The sequence below is a fragment of the Muntiacus reevesi genome, chromosome 1, assembly GCF_963930625.1.
Source record: "Muntiacus reevesi chromosome 1, mMunRee1.1, whole genome shotgun sequence".
Lineage (NCBI taxonomy): Eukaryota > Metazoa > Chordata > Mammalia > Artiodactyla > Cervidae > Muntiacus > Muntiacus reevesi.
Genome location: NC_089249.1, coordinates 181,396,802 through 181,418,067, shown reverse-complemented (window position 1 = coordinate 181,418,067; position 21,266 = coordinate 181,396,802). Strand labels below are relative to the sequence as shown.

General features: G+C 41.0%; 1 protein-coding gene across 3 annotated transcripts in view; it reads left to right on the top strand.

Annotated features, from left to right (window-relative positions):
* Positions 1–3,942: 3,942 nt before the first annotated feature.
* The window catches only part of ZNF454 (zinc finger protein 454), a 46,311-nt gene continuing 28,987 nt past the window's right edge, over positions 3,943–21,266 (top strand). For 2 of the 3 annotated variants that reach the window (XR_010660835.1, XR_010660837.1), the window contains exons 1-2: positions 12,533–12,661; positions 20,963–21,079. The gene's annotated coding sequence lies outside the window, so the exon portion shown is untranslated. Of the gene's footprint in view, positions 3,982–12,532; positions 12,662–19,408; positions 19,474–20,246; positions 20,313–20,962; positions 21,080–21,266 lie in introns of those variants that run through there. The other variant, XR_010660839.1, reaches the window with a different exon arrangement.

The window sequence follows — 21,266 nt, the reverse complement described above, 5'->3', positions numbered from 1 at the left end:
TTAGAAAACCAAATATTACAGTCTAAGCTACCATGTTGATCTGACCCCAATGTCATATACTTCTTTGGATTCCAGTGGCAAATCCAGCTTAACTGACTACTCTGCCCACAAATTAAACTGGAGATTTTGTCTGCATTTTATACAGCTGCATTCTATACTGTAGAATTCTATACAAGGCTTCTCTGTCTATGGGATTTCTCAGGCAAGAATACTGGAGAGGGTTGCCATTTTCTTTTCCAGCGGATCTTCTTGACCCAGGAAAGGAAAATCTTCAAACCCGGGTCTCCTGCATTGCAGCAGATTCTTTAGCCACTGAGCCACCGGGGAAGCCTTCTATACAGCAGGGGTCCCCAACCACTGGGCCATGGACCAATAGAGTCTGTGACCTGTTAGGAACCAGGCCACACAGCAGAGGTGAGCAGCGGACAAGTGAGTGAAGCTTAATCTGTACTTACAGCTGCTCTTCATTGCTTACATTACTGAGCTCTACCTCCTGTCAGATCGCCAGTGGCATTAGATTTTCATAGGTGTGCAAAGTCTATTGTGAACTGTGCATATGAGGGATCCAAGTTGCTCGCTTCTTATGAGAATCTAAGGCCTGATGATCTGAGGTGGCGCTAAGGTGGTGATGAGTGGCTTAGCACTGAGGAGCGGCTGCAAATACAGATTATCAGTAGCAGCGAGGTATGACCCTGAGACCACAATAAACCAATTGCTTACAGACTCATCGAAACCCTATCAGTGTGTGGCAAGTGCAACTTAAGCTGCATTTAGTGGCAGATGTTAACTCAGAATCTGTCACCTATTTTAGTCCATGTGTGGCCAGCTCATTATTTTATTTACCACTTGCATTCATGCCTTTGTCTAGCACTGCACACTTGTCTCAGTCACAGTTTTGGTAAGTCCATAAGCTAACACTAGCCAAACTCAGTAAAAACCTAATGTCACTGGAGCGCTTCTTTGAAAAGGGACCCAATGATGTAACTTTCCTTTTGTTGGAAGTCTTAGAGTCTCTGAGACTCTAAGACTTCCAACAAAAGGAAAGTTACATCATTTCTTTTTTTGTACTTGTATTTCTACATTTTAAAACATTATTTATTTTAATTGAAGGATAATTACTTTACAATATCGTGATGATTTTTGCTATACACCAACATGAATCAGTCACAGGTGCACAAGTGTCCCTCCATCCTGAGCCCCCCACAACTTGCCTCCCCACCCCATCCCTCTGGGTTGTCCCAGAGCACTGACTTCAAATGCCCTGCTTCATGTATTGAACTTGCACTGTTCACCTATTTTACATATGGTAATATACATATTTCAGGGCTATTCTCTCAAATCATCCCACCTTTACCTTCTCCCACATAGTCCAAAAGTCTGTTCTTTACATCTGTGTCTCTCTTGCTGTCTCGAATATAGATCATTGTGTCTCTCTTGCTGTCTCGAATATAGATCATTGTTACTATCTTTCTAAACTCCATATACATGTGTTAGTATACAGTATTGGTGTTTCTCTTTCAGACTTACTTCACTCTGTATAATAGGCTCCAGTTTCAGCCACCTCATTAGAACTGACTCAAATGCGTTTTTTTTTTTAATAGCTGAGTAATATTCCATTGTGTATATGTACCACAACTTGCTTATGCATTTGTCTGCCAATGGACATCTAGGTTGCTTCCATGCCTTAGCTATTGTAAACAATGCTGGAAAGCTGCATTTAAAAATAAAAGAGTTCTACTTATGTGTTTGTTGCAGCAGGTGATTTATATTCTCCAAGCCTACTTTGTATAGTATATGGTAACTGGCTATCCAATGAAGCCATGAAACCTTCCAAACTGCTTCACCAGTGAGACCAGGCACCCTGCTTTAAAAGACTTTGGAGGTTTTCAAAAGAAAAATAAAAATGTGAACATGAAGAACAGAAGCAATTACTGAAGGCAACCACATCATCAACTGTGTCTGCACTGAGAGGATCACTTGTAGTGGCAAATTGCATTGCTAAATCTAAGAAGCCCTTTACTATTTGTGAAGAGTTGATCCTGTCTGCTGCTAAAGTTCATTTGTCATGAACTTTTAGGAGAGGCTACAGTGCAAAAGGTGGCATGTGTTCCTCTTTTAGCTAGCACTGTAACTAGATGAATGGATGAAACAGCAGAGGATACTGAGGCACAATTGTTAGGATTAACGAGTCACTATGGTACGCAATCCAGATTGATGAGTCTACCAATGTTGACAACAAGGCAAAAGTGCTCCTTTCTGTGTGAGTTATTTTTCAGGAGGATGTGCATGAAGCTATGTTGTGAGCACTTTCCTTGGCAATCAACACCACAGCTGCAGAACTAGTCAAGTCTTTGAATGATTACATATCAGGGAAACTGAATTGGTTACTTTGTGTTGCTATGTACACAGATGGAGTGACTGCCATGACTGGATGGCTTTCTGGTGTCACAACTCAAGTCAAAGAGGTTGTTTCTGTATGTGAGTCTATGGACTGTGTCGTCGATAGAGAAATGCTGATTAGCCAAAAAAGTCACCTGAACTTAACAACGTTTTGCAGGATGTGATTAAAATGATCAACCACATTAATGTACACGCCCTTAATTCATGTCTGTTCACAAAGCTCTGTGAAGAGATGGAAGCAGAGCACACATGTCTCCTCTAATACAGAATGAGAAGACTTTCTAAAGGCAGATCACTGGCCAGAATTTTTGAGCTAAAAGAGCTGTTTCAGATATTTCTTTTATAAAAAGTCATTACTGGTAGCATATTTCAGTGAGAGAGAATGGGTCGCAAAAGTTGCTTGCTTGTGTGACATAGTCAACCTGCTCATCAAACTCCATCTCTCACGACAGGGGAGAATGACAGCTGAGTTAGGGTCAGCAGATAAAATGACCACATTCAAAGCCAAACTGGAATGATTGGGGTGATGAGTGAACATTGGGATTTTTGACATGTTTCAAACGTTAACAGAGATTTTGAAAGAGACAGAACCAGGGCTTTCTTTCTCCCAGTTGGTGCATGATCACCTATCTCAGCTTTCAAAAGAGTTTGTGATGAGTATTGCTTCCTATCACAAAAGACCCCCAAACTGGGAAGGAATGGATCGGTGACCCATCTGTGAATCCACTTTGTGTTAGAAGAGGATCAAGTGCTTGAGGTTGCAAATGGCTGTGGTCTTGAAAGTATGTTTGACACAACTTAAGATCTCCATACATTCTGGATTAAAGTTAAGGCAGAATATCCTGAGACTGCCACAGGAGCACTGAAAAGCCTGCTTCCATTTCCAACATCATATCTTCGCCAAGTAGGGTTTTCTTCAGTGACAGCAACAGACTTCAGGTGGCAGAATCTCCCATCATCCCCAGATAGGAGTATCTAGTTGCAGGAAAACAAGCTCAGGTCTCCCACTGATTCTGCATTATGGTGAGTTTTATAATTATTTCATTACATATCACAATGGAATAGTAGTAGAAATAAAGTGCACAACAAATGTAATACACTTGAATCATCCCTAAACCATCCCCCTTCTCCCCGTCCGTGGAAAAACGCATCTGGTTTGTTAACTACCAATCTACCCTTTCTTCTCACAACTTTGCAAGGGACTCCTCTAGGCTCCTTTTATTTCAGAAGAGGAAAAGTGAGGCTTAGCAAACGCTGGCTGCCCTTTCTCCCCTACCCATGGGTTAGGAAATCAGAAGCTATACTGAGGGGGCTTCTTCAGGGTTGCTGGGGTAAGGCCACCGCGCTGTTGACTTCTGGCTTGACAAACCACAAGCCACCAAAATGAAGGAGCGGGTCTGGGAGCCACCGCTTTCTTTCCGGATGGAATCGCCCCACCCCACTGCAGGCTCACGTCTGCGCGTTCCTACGCCCTCGCTACGCCCCGAAGCTTTGTGGGAAATGTAGTCCGACTTCCTGGGGCGTAGGTTCCGGGAGGGGCGTCATCGGTCCGCAGGTTGCCTTGGCTCCTTTTGGGAGAGGGTGAGTGCAGGGCCCGCGGTGGGAAGCGCCCGGTCCGGAGGGTGCGCGGGGCCTCGGCGGGAGGAGTCCAGCGCAGCCAGGCGAGGCGCCCGAGGGGTGGGGCGGGCTGCTGATGGGCCGCGACCTCTCTGACCCAGCGCAGCGCCGGGCTTTTAACTCAGGCGTGCCTCTTCTTGCCCTGGGAGCCCAGCCGGTTGAGAACGCCGAGAGCTGAGGGGACGGGCGCGGTTCTTCGCCCACCTGTGCCCCGAGTGGCGAGGGCAGAGAGCTCGGCGCAGGGGCAAGTGAGGGGCCGGAGCCTCTGGAAGTCGCTCGGACCCTGGGTTCCTCCCCGTCGCGAGCTGTCCCCGGGACCCGCCTTGAAAATCTCGGGGGATTCTCGACCAAGGTGCGGGTCTCGGGGCTCCAGCACCTGCCCTTTGTGTAAACCGCGTCTCAGGACCTCAGTGGTTTCCGATTCCTTGGGGCGCTGGCGCGGGCCCCGCGTCACTCCTCTCTCCGTAAGAATGGGGAGGGCCATCCTATGCAGATTTCTGCTTGAGGGAATCCTTTTCTCCTTTTATTATTATTTTTTTAAAGCAGTTTTTTCTCTTACCGAAAAAAAAAAAAAAAAAAGTTCACTATAGGACAACTAGAAGGTTCACAGGCGCAAAAACGGAAAAATCATTTGAAAAGTGTCAAAATCTGCTTGTCTATATACACAGATACGCTTTCTAAACAAATATGTGGATGTTAGTATCCTTTTCTCCATTTACTTTAAAAAACGAGTTATGAAATACATGTGCGTGAATCTGAAGCTCCGTGATTTTTTAATACATATTATCTGTGTAGTACAATTTAAGATGCGAATAAAGTTTTTTTTTTTTTAATTTAATATTTTGAAACCATCGATTTACACTAATTTTTAAGAACGGCTAAGTCAGCTTATTAATGAATATGAGGAAAAGTATGTCCGTATCACGCTTGGTCCTCTCTGTAGGCCTTAGTGTTCTTTCTCAGGGTTGCTGTGGGCTTTTTTTGTTTGGTTGTTTAGTATTATAAACAATAAAGGTCATCTGGCTACATTTATCTTTGCATTCTTATCCTGTAAATCTTCTCAAGTGAAATTTCTAAATCATACTGTAAAGTTTTTGATACCTTCTGTCCTGTTCTCTGTAGAACACTAGTAGTTTATAAGCATCGCAAGGTAAGGGTACCTTATTGACACACAGTTAAGTCTGACTGTTACTGTCTAACTTTCTGAGAAATGCAAACAATAAGGTGCACCTATTTGCATTTGAAAGCTAGTGAATATTTTTATGCAGTTTGCATTGTGTTTTTAAATCGTGTGTCTGATACACAAATACATTTTCAACTTCTATGCAGAAATGTTGCATTTTTATATGTTCAGATGTGCAAACCTTCCCTTCATGTTTGGATGTTTGACATCATTGTTAGGGAGTCTTTCATTCCATATGTCACAAGATATTCATCTTCATTTTCTTCTAGTACTTCAGCTTCACTTTATGTGCTAATTTTTATTATTCTCCAAATGGTAAGCTCTTGTTCTGAGTTATTGAATCATTCATCCTTTCTGTGGTGACCCAAGGACAAAAGAGCAGATAAAACCAAGGAGGGTCTTAGAATGCAGGAACAGAAAATCCAGACCCTTATCGTCATTCCCTCCCCCATGTTGTAACTAATAATGAATTTCAGGTCCTCCTGAGCAGTATAGCCTGTCTTCCCTCCTACCCCATAGACAGAAGGTATTTGGCTTACTCTCCATCCCCCCACCAACCCAGTAAATGACTCACAAGACCCCATCCCACTCCTTGTACCCTGGGTATAAAAGTGAACTAAGGACCCCTGTTCAAGGTTGGTTCTTCCTTTAACTGGCCTACTGTTCTAACAGCGTCTCCCACTCTAATAAACTTTATTTCCCTCTCATTCTGTCTCATGTCTGGAAGTTCTTTTCTGACTCACGTCCAGACCACGACATTTTTGGTGGCTGACATTTAGGGGGACCTTGGGGCCTCTTCCCCCACCTCCTTGCTTCTCCTTTCTCATAGGGACCCTCTGCAAGCAGACAAGTGCTGTGGAAGCGACTGAGGAACTCTGGCCAGGGTCACCCCCTGTGTGTTCCAAAGGCCCCACTGCTCGCTGCACCCCAGTATCTGCCGCCCGAATGGGTGGGGGTCTCTCCTGTGTCTCCTTTCCAACTGAGGACTAGGCCAACCAATATTGTGTGGGCACAGGTCAGGCACTTAAAAGCCATTAGGATGCCTGCCACATGAAGATTCCCGTGTGAGGATAAGGGGGACACGGAACGGATCAGGCCACAAGGGCATCCGCCTGCAGCAAGACAACTTCTGTGCACCGTGTCAAGCACATAGTGGTTGAAGCAAAGCAGAGGCCATTGTCCCCTGGCCACCGCCTCCCCAATAGGATTGTAAGGCAGACTCCTCAGCTTTCTTCCCTGTCACTTTCACTTCTTTCCCTTTCAGTCCAGATTGATTTACAGGAGCTTGGTGTTGCTTCTGAGCCATCCCAAGAGTGCCTTCCACTCTTTCAGGGACTCGCCAAATGGTGAGTCATCCAGTTGCTCCCAGGAATCTCTACGTCCTGGGAGCCTCTCTCAGACTCACCCCTTGGCTACATTCTCAGAAACTGGAAAATTTTAACCGTGCAGAAGACCTGGCCCCAATACAAACTGGGGGACCCAAAAGAAACACTAGTTTTTGCCAAAAGCAGGGGAAGGACTCAGAATTTCCTTACGTTCTGTTGCCTCCCTGTCTCCTGTCCCCCTCTGTCTCCATCAGATTTCCTAGATGACCCCTGCTTGACCTTGCATATCCACATGAACTCTTGGAAAGAATTCTGCGGTTCCCTTTGGTCCAGGTCTTTCCCTATACTCAAAAACCTGAAGGATCAAAAATTCCTAACATTCTAAAGAATCCCCTTCTAAATAAGCTTATCTCTCAGGTGGGGAGGGAACCAAGCTTCCCCCACTCCTGAACATCCCAAAGAATTCCCTTCTAACTACTCTTGTTTCTCAGGGTGAGGAAGGACCAAGCTTCCTCACTCCTGCAAATTCCCTTAACCCTTCAGATTCTTCTGATGGGACAAAGACCTCACTTCCCACCAGAGGGACAATCCAAGATTTTTATCAGCTGATCTACCCCTGATATCAGAGTCAATTTGAGCACTATTTGGTCTATATTTTAGCTATAAAACTATGACTACAGAAAGGAAAGATGACTTTTTGACACAGGATGGTCATGATATTCTATAGACTCTGGAGAAAACTGGTTAAAATGAAATTTTTTTTCTTGGAAAAATGAAATTTTTTTCTTGGAAACTGCAAACCCGGTTCTTTTTGCATATGCAGTTAAGAACAACTAGCTTATTAAAAGGCCTGCCTAGGAAAAGCTTGAAGTTAACCCTTTCCATGTCCTTGAAATACACAGCCCACTTTACCTGAGACGTCAGCCTTGGACAAATTAGAATTTTTTTAAAAGGGGGCAGGGGGTGTGTGTGGAGGAAATCAAAGAGACATTTTAAATCTCAAGTGGAAAACTGTGATCTCTGTCTGTCTGTATTTATGTATGTCTCAGTGTGTGTCTTTTGGGTTTTTTTTATAATATTGCTGAAGTTGGAAATAAGTTCTAATCAAACAATTCTAAATACAAGAGAAATTAACCTAAATGAATTTCAGATTCACGTGAACTGGGAAATATTCAATATTAAATATCTAGTATTAATATTTGTTTGCTAATCTGATAGACATGTCTAAGAGTCATTAACCATAATAGTTTCATTGTGCCTAGGTTTATTATAAGTTACAAAATGTTATTATATCTGTTACAAGTTTGTCAACAAGAAAAGTACCTCTAGAAAAATAAAAAACTCCTAAAAAATGTAAATTAGATATGAGCTTTTAGATAAACTACTAAGAATAATTATACTTTAGAAATGTCTGTCTAAAACAGTCTCTCTAGATTTGGTAACCTGAATTTCTAGGGCTGTGCTAGTAAGTGGTGGAAGTTTATTGAATAGCTAGGTCATTTCCAAATAAAATAAGATTCTGAAACATTCATTACTGAACACTAACTTCCTCTTACAGAGAAACTAGAGATTTTGGACTATTAATGAATAATGTTTGATGCTGAGAAGTTCTCTAAAATTTTTTTGTAGAAATTGTCACTGGTATTTCTGTTCACCAATCTGTAGAATGCTAATATAAAGGTCATTTCTTGGTTCATTAAGGAAAGTAGGATGTGTGTTTTCAGTAAAGAAGGTGTGAGGAATGAAATTACATTTTATGGAAGGAAAAGGAAGTAGGTCTGACTTACAGGTGACTGTTTCACCTGTAACAGGGAACAGGATGGGAGAACAAAGTAATGGGTACAGAAAGTGATAAGATTTTATGGAAAGTGGACCCCAAGGGAAGAGTTTTGTTTTCTTGAGGTGTTGAACTGCCTTTGATAATGGATTTTAAGTTTCTTTATCCCTGAAGTGATCCGTTCTATGTTTACCTTTGAAATCTTTTGTTAACTTTGGCTAAGTGAATAACGGTTGTTTCACTATGACTTATATGATCCTATCTGGCTGAGTGTTAGAAACTCTTTTGATATTTATTGAAAACACTTCCTAAATCATTTGACTTCTAGCTAAGTTTGGGATGCTTCAGAGGGCCCCTGAGACATCCCAAAGAGATAATAAACTACCTGAGTTCATTTGACATGTTAAATTACATGGGAAGTATTGCTAGAAGACAGATGAATCATCTCAGGTTATATTGTATGGTTGAGGTTACTAATATAGATATCCTAGAAATTAAGTGAAATTCATGAAAATCTGATATGCCTTGATAAAATGTCAGTTATAATTCTAGTTATCATGTTAAAGTGTTACAAGTCACAGCAACGACCAGGCTACATTGTCAATTGCAATTTAATCAGATTTTAAACATGCCTTCTATGGTTTCACTCTGATGCCTTTGCAAGAATACTGCTACTTCAAGATTTATGGAAAAGACTTTTCGAAGATTAAGCGATAAACAAATTTTGTTTGTTATCTGGTAAACTGGTAACAGACTGGAATTTAGTCTACTCTATATGTTAAGAGAACAAAGTTTTCTTAGAATGCAGCTTTCGATAACAGATTATGAATTTCTTTGCCTTTAAGTGGTTTATATTTGTTTTTAAAATCTTTTGTTACTTTGGTAAACTAAATAAACATTATTTAAGGTTATGGTATATGTAGACGAAGCTCGTTCTGCTTCTACAAAAAATAAGCCCTCATGGTTAGACTTTTGCTATCCTGATGTCCTTAAAACATGACAATAGCTTACTCCTAAAGTGGGGAATTAAAAATGGGTGAACAGTAGCTGTAAATCAAAGAGTCAGGGCTGTGGGAAATCCAAGACGGCTGCTTGGCTTTTCCCTGCTCCCTGACAAATCTCATTTTTATTTGATGGGTTAAAGCCTTCCCTGGGTACAGGGTTAATGCCCTCGCAATGACAAAAAAATTATATTTCACTTAATATTAAGTTCTAGTTCTGTTAATTAAGGTCTGTGTTTACTTCTGAGATAGTTTCTTATTGTTATGTTATATTGCTAAAAGGTTTAATTAATTAAGTTATTAAAAAGGACACTCTAAGTTTGTTTCTAAAGCTTGTCTCAATAACCAATCTTTGGATAAAGGTCAGATGCTCCCTGATGTACAACCAGGAGATTCACACGTGGCTATAATCATTTAACTAAGTCAGGTGACCTGCGGTATACTGGACTCTACCTAATGGAAGTTCTTGACTTATAATTCTTACTTGTGACCTAACTAATAACTGCTAGCTATGTTATTTTCTATGTCACTTGTTTCAGATGATTGTTTCTTACGGTACTAAATGTGTGACTGAGCCTGTGATAAAATGCTGATATGCAGTTCCATATGAGATCAATGATTATAATAATGTAACTCTAGATATGGGAAGAAGCAACAAGAGGGAGTCATTTCCTGGACCAAGAGGCTAGTAAGACAGGTATGGTCCAGAGACTTTTGCTGCTTGCAAGGTCTGCTCCACTAACAGCACACTGAGTGACTCGTCAATGGAATCTTCAGTAGACCTGGGAATGAGCCTTCCCAGCACCGCAGGACACAATGGCCATGAAATGCCCCCAAAGCATGGTCAAATATGTGGCTATGAAGGGACCCTGCTGACTGGAAGTTGGCACTGGTCAGCTGCCTCTACAAAGATTACATCATGACCCCTGCAAGCTGCTAGCCTTCAACATCCCCTGAAAGGAGTTCAGGGTGGAGATCAGAAATAAGGCATTCTGCTCTGGGAAAAACCCAGAAGAACCAGCCTTCAGATAATCAGATGTTTTCAGGTAAAGATTCTATGAGCCCCAATTCTTGCATCTTCTCATACCTAGAGAAACACTAATGTCGCGAACCAGTGCCTAGTCCTGGTTCTCCTGGCTAGCTCCTTAGCAGCTTTTCTATTTCTGTTAATCTTTGGGCCATGTACCTTTAACTTTCGTGTTGAGTTTGTTTCTTCTAGAATACAACACATCTCCAAGTGATAGTATGACAAGAATATACCCTGACCAACACCCAGACCATGCTGAAACAAGCCGCCTTATCGTTCCATGGACTCTCCTCTCCCTCCATAAATGCACCCTGACAGAGAGCAGGCAAAGGGAACCCAGAGCCCCACGATGCCCCTATACAGCCTGAAGAAGCCAGAGTGGTCATCACCCCTTTTCCTTTGAGACTGGGTTCCCAAATGGCAAATAGGCAGATAGTTAGACATGAGCAGGGTATCAACAGGAGCCAAAGAATTGGCCCTAAAGATAAAGAGAGGGGACATGTGGTGACCCAAGGACAAAAGAGCAGATAAAACCAAGGAGGGTCTTGGAATGCAGGAACAGAAAAACCAGACCCTTATCATCTTTCCCTCCCCCATGTTGTAACTATTAATGGATTTCGGGTCCTCCTGAACTTTATAAACTGTCTCCCCTCCTACCCCACAGGGAGAAGGTATTTGCCTTACTCTCCCCTCCACCCACGCAACCCAGTATACCTGCCTCATCCCATCAGCAAATGACCTGCAAGACCCCTATCCCACTCCTTATACCTAAGTGAACTAAGGACTCCTGTTCAGGGCCGGTTCTCCCTTGAGCTGGCCCACTCTTCTAACAGCGTCTCCCACTCTAATAAACTTTATTTCCCTCTCATTCTGTCTCATGTCTGGAAGTTCTTTTCCAACCTGCACTTGGACCATGACATTTTCTTCATTGATGTGAGCTGTCACATTTTTTCATATCTTGAATTCTTATGTATAAACTTTTTTCTGAACTGTTTGTGTTGGTAGGATTTTAATTTATTCTGTTGACCCTTTTCCCTGTTAGACTATAACATCCATGAGGGTGGAGGGTTTATTTTGTTTGCCCTAAGAATAGGTGCCTGGTACACAGTAGGTGTTCAACAGTATATCTGGTGAATGAGTGATTCTCCCTATGCAGTAACTGTGTGTTCTAATTGTGTGTGTGTGGTCAGTCGTGTCTGATTCTTTGTTATCCCATGGACTGTAGCCTGCTAGGCTTCTCTGTCTGTGGGATTTTCCCAGCGAGAATACTGGATTGGCTCGCCATTTCCTCCTCCAGGGAATCCTAGAATAGCTGGAGGGCAAGTTTGTTATTCCCTTTCAGAAATTTCCTGGCTATTGTTTCATAACACAATTAACTTTTAAAAAAGATCATCTTTTCCATAATTAACCTTACAAGATTATTATTTAGGTATAACTTGGTTGGGAATGTGTTAAGTTTATAAATTAATTTCAAAGAAGTGACAACTTAGGATATTGTGACATCCTATCCAGGAAGATGGTATGTCTCTCTTTGTTCAGCTTTCTTTAAATAAGGTTGATCAGTAAATAAAATGATATTTTTCATGGTATTCTTCACATAAATGCCATACACTTAAGTGGCTTATCTGTAGGTGTTATATTGTAGACAAAAAAAAAAAAAAAAAAAAAAAATTTCACAGCCTAATAGTTGGGAGTTATGTTTTATTCAGCAGAAATTTTTATGACCTCAAGCCCAAGCCTGGGAGGCAGCATCTATCTCATGTAATCCTGAGAGCTGCTCTGAGGAGGCTGGGGAGGAGCTCGGGTATATAGGAGTTTTGCAACAAAGGGCAGGTAGTCTGAATGTCAAAAGATTAAAGAAATTAATCTGTTAATTAGAGAAAACCATAGCACTTTTCTGTGCATGGGAAGATGCAAAGGTCAGGGCTCACTGAAATCATTCCTTTGATGTGTACCTCAGCTACCTGGGGCCAGTATCCTGTGTTTTCACACCCTGGGTTTCCTCACGGCTCACTGTGGGGAGTGGCTGAAAGTCTGATGTCTGCTAGATGGCAAGTATTCTTTCTTTCCTGAGTTCCCCTCCAGGCTAACCAGGTCACTGGTGGTGGATGCAATCCTGATAACTATAATATTCTTTGTTTACTGATGTGGCAGGCAATATTCCATTTCTCAGTATTTTTTTTCCTTTTTTTTTTTTTTGCAGGAGTCTTGTTTCTCACATCTTTTCCTTCCCTCAGCTCCATCTTTGGATCCTGCCCATCCCCTGGGAAGGACACCACAGGAAGGAAGGAGAAGGCAATGGCTGCTGGGCCTCCACTTTTGGGAGTTCAGGTGAGCTCATTTTTCTCTCAAACCTCTCCCTTGCTCCTTGCTCCTGAAGTGTAGGTGGGCCTCACCACAGAAAACAGAACTATTGAGATCTCTGAATGTTGGATGTTTTCCACAAAGTGAAAGTGAAGTAGGTCACTCGTGTCCGACTCTTTGCAAATCTGTGGACTGTAGCCTACCAAGCTCCTCCCTCCATGGGATTCTCCAAGGAAGAACACTGGAGTGGGTTGCCATTTCCTTCTCCAGGGGATCTTCCTGACCCAGGGATCAAACCTGGGTCTCCCACATTGTGGGCAGACGCTTTAACCTCTGAGCCACCAGGGAAGCCCATTTTCCACAAAACTCTCTTTCAATGTCTCTCTGTTCTGTTCTCAGCTGCCAGTTCCTTATTCAGCTGGATGCCTTGGCCTGCTAATTTGTTGGTGCTGTTCAGGGGTCTAAAAAGGAACAGAAATCATGTGAGAGATGGTCCTTGTAGTTTCTTATAGCACTGTGGACTCTCCAGAAACACAAAAGAGGTCACATTTCTACAGGGAACAGTCATGATGATTGCACATATATACAATAATAAGAACAAGTACAGTTAAGTACCCAGGTTGTCAGAGTTCCAGGACCCAGATTTTTCAGGGTTCAGGAGAAAGAGGAGATCAGGGTGGTGACCAGAAGTAGGGCTGGGTAGAGATACGTGGAGAGGATTTGCTGTAGTGAAGTCAGAGCATCTCAAGTTTAAATTCCAACTATTATTTAATAGCTGCACTGTCTTGGGTGAGTGACTTGACGTTCCTAAGCATTAGTTCCTCATGGTGATGACAGAAATAACAACATTAACTGAGTGTTTGCCAGATACCTGACACTGATAAGAATTTCACTGGACTTGTTTCATTTAATAATACCTACTTCATAGGTGTGGTGAAAGTTCAAATGAAATAAAGTAAAAAGAGCCCAGCATTGGTTCCTGGAATGTTGAAAGTACTAGCTCAGTTGTAGGCATTCTTAGCATTATTCCAGACACTATACTTGGTGTTTTAAAGTTTGTCAAGTGAAAAAAAATGCACAACGTGAGAATTGTGAGTTAAATTTTATTTGGGGCAAAATGAGGACTGAAGGCAGCATTTCAGATAGCTCTTAGAAACTGCTCCAGAGAGGTAGGGGGAAGGTTAGTATGTATGTGGTTTTGGGGAAGGGGGAATACATGCAATCAAGCACTTTTTCTTTTTTTTTTTTTTTGCAGAAGGTTACTGCTAGTCACAAGAAGCAGATGTCACCATGAAGGATTTTAGTGCTTTTCTAGGACAGGATGCAAGAACTGGGCTCATAATATTGTCTCCTGAAGATAACTGTGTAAAGACCTGTTCTGCCAGTTTTCCCAGAGGACAGATCTGGGAAATATAAAGCAACTGATCTCTACCCTGAACTCCTTTCAGGGGGTCTTGAAGGTCAGCAGTTGCAGCAGCGCATGTGTAGAGGTAGACGGCAAGTACCAGTTTGTAGGTGACAAGTTTTACAGGTGGAGTGAAGGTAGCAGGGGCCTGGGAGTGAGAGGGAATCAGAGAGAAAGGTGGGGTCAAGTACCGGGAAGGAGGAGTTTGTGTGTTGGGTGGGGTGGCCAGCATGAGAGTACAGGAGGAGGCAGAGGAATTTAAAGAAGGGAGTTGGCATGATGAGAGCTGTTCTGAAAAGAAGCAGAAAAAATCAGAGGAAAAAAGTGAATAAGGAGCCTAGGCTATTTTTGCTGTGAGAGACTGCGTGAAATGGAACCTACTAGTTTTTGCTAGAACTTGAAGTTGTTGCTTCTCTGGAAATGGAAATAAGACATCAGGAGGATTTGACCCAGGAAACTCAGTTCTTAGGTGTTTTTTTGTTTTACCTTTTAAGTTTAGGTATAGTTAACCTCGTCTGCCATCCTAAAGGACTTGTGGTGTTTCTCTATTCATAAGGTCATGTGTTAGGAGTCTCTTGAATATGTCACTTGGTTATTTATAAAAGGAGCCAGTCTAAAGACTTCATGAGGACAAGCATTAGCTGTCATGATTTCTCTTTGTACTACTTTCTCTCCTCAGTGTGATCAAGCTCAGTTTTAAAAGGCAACATAATTCACAAAAATAGGTACTATCAGAGAGAATTTCTGGAAAGGAGGAAGTTTTAAGTGGGGGAGCACTCAGAAGACGTTAGTTGATGAAGGTTTCAGTTTGGTTGTCAGTAGCCTTGAATTTATTTTATTTAGTTAAAATGCGTGCATGCTGCATGCTAAGTTGCTTCAGTCATATCTGACTCTTTGCAATCCTATGGACTGTAGCCTGCCAGGCTCCTCAGTCCATAGGGTTCTTCAAGCAAGAATACTGGAGTGGGTTGCCATGCCCTCCTCCAGGGAATCTTCCTGACCCAGGGATTAAACCTGGGATCTTAGTCCTGTTTTGCCACAAATGTCCTTTATCTGACCCAGGAACTAATCCAGTTCTCACCTGGCATCTAAATGTCCTGTCCCCTTAGTCTCCCTTAATCTGGAACAGTTTCTGAGTTTTTGTCTTTGATGACCTTGACACTTTCATAGAGTATAGTGATTGATTTAGGATGTATCAGTGCAGTGTTAGAACTGTATTCCTTCTTTCATCTTTCCTAATATTTCCATCTTTCCTATATTAACCAGTTGTGTGACTGTGAATTGCCCAAGTATAACTTGCATTTGCCTTTAAGTTTTATCTTCTTTTTCTGAATATAAATACTAAGCATACAATTGTAAAAAAAATTAAGGTGATAAGGTTATAAGATATACTTCTAGGTCTCAAATTCTCAAAAATGACTGTGGATGTACATTCTTCTAGCCTTTTAAGATGCCATTTTGTGTCCTTTGTCCATTTTTATGTTGAGTTGTTTGTATATAAAAGAAGTGGGTATTAGTCCTTTGCCGTAAATCGCCATTCTTGTTCCCTGTCATTCAGCTTTCTTTTAAAATTTTTTATAATCTTTGGCTACAAATAAAGTTTTATGCAGTTAACATTTCTTTTCCATTGTTTGGCTTTGGAATTATTGCTATGAAAGGTTTTCTGTAGCCTAAGTTTATAGAAATACTTTTCTACATTTTCTATTGGTTTTTATCATTTTAAATTTAGTTTCTTGAGCTATCTGGAATTTATTGTATACATATGAGGTTGGAATCTAACTTCATTTAATATGGTGTGGTGAGACATTTCATCATCTATCCTTTGATTAAACAGATTTTTAGCGCCTGCCTACCATGTGCTAAGCAATGTTCTGGATGATGGGAAGGTAGTAGTGAATGAAACAGACAAAGCCCTTTCCTCCTTGATTTTCTCTTCTAGAAAGAGGAGGTAGCAATGAAGAAGAAGAAATACCACTGAGGATGTTGTTACATGCTGTGGTCACCAAACAATCTAGGGTGGCCCGGCTGAGTGTGACACGGAGTCTGCTTTAGTTAGGCAGCACTGGGTTGGCACGTTTGAGGAGATGGCATTCAAATTGTTGTGCACCTACTGAAATAATATATTGAGTACTCTGCTTATTCTTGATAGATTTGAGATACTACCTAAATTTACACTAAATTAGATACACTAAATTAGGTAATACACTAAATTTATGTATGTATATAAAATGTTTACATATAACATATTCAGATACATATACATACACACTTGAGTTTATTTTTCTGAATTCTGTTCTGTTGCTCTATTTCTACTGTAGTACCACTCTATTTTATTTGTTTTAAAATTTAGTTACTTTATAAAGAACATCCCCACCTCCTTTGGTTACTGTACTATTCATATACATTTATCCTTAGCGTCAAATTTTATTAACTATTGTCAAGTTCAGCAGAAACTGTTAAAAAATATGCAGTTTTGATTTGGGTTCACTAACTATATCAATTTGAGGAAGATTACCATCTTTACAATATTCTTCCTATTGAGTAAAAAAAAATTACCCTTCCTTTTATTCAGATCTTTCATTATGGCTTTTGTTATTCCTAGTCAGTGTATTCTGAGGTGTTTCAATTTTTGTTGCTATTGTGATTGTGATTTAACCAGAGTTGTGACTTGGTTAAAAAAAATTAAGACACTGGGTTGCTGAGAATTATATCTGAAAACATTGTGCTACTGTGATGTCTAAAACTTCATCACTATTGTATCTTCTTTATAAAGTATATTTTCATTATTAAAATATTCCTATTTATTCCATTTGATGTTTGGCCTTTTTAAAGAATAACAATATCAAGAAACTCTTGTGTTTTGTATTTGAGGAAACCTCTGCATGAAGGAGATAAACCTAGGAAGCTGCTTATTTCAAATACCATGATTTACCATGAGCTTAATGTAGTGCTGGGGAGAAAAAAACCCATAATAAGTGGAAAGGAGAAAAGGAGAAAACATCTTAAGAGATTAGCATCAAATACATTTTATGATTGATACAGTTAAGTTTCACTTTAGCTTTTTAAAATGGCTTTCTATACTAATCTACCCAGGGTTCCACAGTATGCTTCATAGTAGGGACAAGCTCTGCGGCCTGTGGCAGGAGTGGAGGGGGTAGTAGGTTCTGCACTTAAGGGCATGAGAAGAATCTAGGAAGGTAGAGAAGAGCAACATATAACCCATCAGAGTCTAAATTTGGGCTTTAATTTTGCCTTATTATTAACTTATTGAAAGTAGGTTAATTTTGGAAAGAGAATATCATATTTATTATTGCTTTTTAATGCATTGTTTTTTTTTAATTAATTTTATTATTGTTTTATTTTTTGGCTGAATTGGGTCTTTGTGGCTGCACACCGCTTTCTCTAGTTGTGGTGAGCACAGTCTACTGTTTAGCTGGGGGGCGTGGGCTTCTCATTACAGTGGCTTCTCGTTGCAGAGCACAGGCTCTAGGGCACGCAGACTTCAGTAGTTGCAGTGCCTGGGCTCAGTAGATAACAGCTTGTGGGCTTAGATGCTCCACGGCATGTAGAATCTTTCCAGACCAAGGATTGAACCTGTGTCCCCTGCATTGATCGGTGGATTCTTAACCACTGGACCACCGGGGAAGCCCAGAAAGAGGGTATCATATTTATGATCTATTACCTTTTTCACAAAGGGGCTTATATTTTATTTCCACATACATTCTACCTTATCTGTTATTGATATGGTCTCCTCCCTGTTTTTTGTTTGCTTTTGCCTGCTGTATCTTGTCTGTGTGTGTGCATACTCAGCCGCTCAGTCATGTCTGACTCTGTTACCCTACGGACTGTAGCCCACCAGGCTCCTCTGTCCATAGGATTCTCTAAGCAAGAATACTGGTGTCGGTTGCCATTTCCTCCTCCAGGGGATCTTCCCGATCCAGAGGTTGAACCTGCATCTCCTGTATCTCCTGCATTGCAGGCAGATTCTTTACCACTGAGCCACCATGTCTTTTCTCTAGCATCCCCACTTTTTAAAACTTTTTGGTTTATGTTTTATGTGTGTCTCTTATATGTATATATGTGTTAGTTGCTCAGTTGCGACTGACTCTTTGCAGCCCCATAGACTATAGCCTGCCAGGCTCCTCTGTCCATGTAATTTTCTAGGGCCTCTTGTATGTGCCAAATAATTGTATTTTAAGCCAATTTTACTGCTTTTCTCTTTTAATAGATAAAGCCAACCCATTTACATTTGCTGTTATACATGTATTGAGTCTTTCTTTTGTTATTTAATGATTTATCATTATTATGCTTTCTTGTTTCTTCCCTTTTCTTTAGAACATTTTTCAAACTGATGATTTTTCTCATTTCTTTTTTTCCTTTCATAAAATGGAATTTATGCCATATATTTATATACTACTAGTAGCTACTTTTGGTGATAGAGGATAAGATGGTTGGATGGTATCACTGATTCAGCGGACATGAACTTGGGCAAACTCTGGGAGATGGTGAAGGACAGGGAAGCCAGGCATGTTACAGTCCATGGGGTTGTGAAGAGTCCAACATGCCTTGGTGACTGAACAACAAATAGCTACTTTTACTTTTCTTGACAATATTTGTCAATAATTTTTAACATATTTTTGTTATTTTGATATGTTGATTTAAAAGTACTAGGAGAAAATAAATAATGAGGTAGAAAGAAATATAGTAAATTCTGTGCCTCAGGGTTGACACTTTTTCTAGAGTTCGTAGCCAGTAGGATGTAAAATATCCAAGTTGCTTGGAAATTGGTTTCATCCCATCTCTGAACTTGTCAGTCCTTTCCTCTCTTTTGCTTATACACATATTACAGTGCTCTCTGTCCTTAAATGCAACCTTTTCCATTGCTTTATTTCCACAACTTATTCCTTATTTCTTTTCATACAGTCTTATTACTCATCTTCACACAAAGTTTGAAGTAATTTCATTTGGCTGCTTCTGATTCCTCATCTTCCATTTATTCTTTTATCCACTCTAAGCTGACTTCTTCCTTCATCATTCTTCTGAAATTAGCTCATTTTCAAATCAGACATTCTTTTCAACCATCATGCTATCCAACCTACCTGACTTCTGATAGTGTTGACTAGCCCCTCTTCCTTGAAACCCTTTTTCCTCCGAGTTGCAGTCCTGAGTCTTCTTCCATCTCCCTTTCTGTCTTTCTCTCACTCTTGTGCTTGCTGAGAGTTTCTGGGATCGTTTCTTGGCCTTCTCCTCACAACATGAGGAGTTGGATGGCCTTCGGTTCAAGCTGTATGATCTTGAATGTACTAACCTTTTTGATCCTCAGATTCCTCGTCGGTAAAATGATGACTTTAATTCTATCGCTTTGGCAGGTTGTCCTTTGGGTTAAATGAGCTGAGGCATATGAATCTCCTCTTGGTAAAAAAATGAGTACAAGGTGAGTTATCATTTAGTGTAACTGCCAGTCAGTTAGTATTCCCTACTTGTATTAGTTAGGGTTCTCCAGAGAAAGAGAACCAATAGGATATATGTAGATATACAGAGAGGTTATGATGAGTTGGCTCACACAGCTATGGAGGATGAAGCGTTCCCATGACCCTCCATCTGCACTGCAGAGGGCCCAGGAAAGCCAGTGCTGCAGTCCCACTCCTAACCAAGAGGTGTGAGATCCAGTGACTGGTGGTCTAAGTCCTGGTCTGAGTCTGAAGGCTCAAGAACTAAAAGAGCTATGTTTAAGGGCTGGAGAAGATGGCTATCTCAGCTCAAGCGAAGAGAACAAATTCACTTTTCTTCAGCCTTTTTGTTCTGTGTGGGCCCTCAGTGGATTGGATGCTGCCCTTCCACCTTTTTTGTTACTCAATGTACCTATTCAAATGGGAGCACTCTCACAGAAATACCCAGAAATAATGCTTTACCAACTCTCCGATCATACCTTAACCCAGTCAAGTTGACACGTGAAATTAACTATCACACTCATCAAACATAGTGATTTCTCACAGTTTTATTTCCTCGTCTAAGAGATGGAAAACAAGGCCCAAATGGGCTTATAGGTTTGAAATGCCATTTTCAAGTCAAGCTGGGTGTTTTGTTGGTTGTCTCACAGACCAGCCACATTCTAGATTTATCCTATTTGCACATGCTTTCCCCCCACTAACTGGAGTTTCCACCCAGTTATTGTAAAGCCTAAAATTCCATGTGGTGTCTCTACAGCTTTGAACCTTAGGGAGCTCCAGAGACCTAGCTGTGAGTTCCCCTGCTCTCACTAGATATGCTCCCACCTAGTGGGAAAGGCTCCCCACCCAGCTGGCTCCCGTCATTCTGGCCAGGTACACTTGTACTAATCCTCAACCTAATGGTTTTTTATCTTCCTACCAGCTCGAAAATGTTTTAACAAGCCAATCACATCTTCCTATGGTAGCCAAGGGCCACATCCTCCTGTCAGTACAAAGCCTGCCTCCCACAGCCCATGCAGGCTCGCTGTTTCTGAATACAACCACCAAATGGTCTTGCATGGTGTGGAGTGTCCTCCCCCAGGTTGTGAGAATATGTGACTAATAACTGCTGTCTATCTCTTCTGTCCAGTGCTGTGTGTCATGTATTTGGTCATCCTGTGCTATTTAGGGTGGGGAATCCGTCCTTTCCTCAGTGAGGTGAATAGGATACAATCAGAATACCATCTACTCTTCTCCACTGCTAATCTAGAGCAGCCTTCAATGTCTTTCCCTATTACTCCTTAGGTCTGTCCCGGATTGTTTTATAATAATGTCTGTTTTTATTGCAGAGGTTGTTTGTTTTGGAAGATAACATTTTCTCTCACAGATCTCTTTATCCTATCCTGTCTAATGCTGCTTGTTTTTTGTTATTTTTCTTTTACTTCCCTCAGAGGGTGTTATTGGCATAATTCTTTTTTAAGCAGAAATTTATAGTTTCAGGATTCAAGGATGTGTCTGTGGACTTCACCTGGAAGGAGTGGGTCCATCTAGAGTCTTCTCAGAGGAACCTGTATGGGAAAGTGATGCTGAGAAACTATAGGACTTCACTGGGTAAGGACTTCTTGTAACTCAAAACCTACATATCTTTCCTACCACTGACAGCTTGTACAGCCTCTGGAATTTTTGAATTTGTACTTGAAATCCTGATACTACAGGACATTATTTTAGGGTAGTTCCTTATTGTCCTCTCAAGATGAAAGGTCTTTTCTGTAGAGAATGGAAAAATGGGAAATCTCAG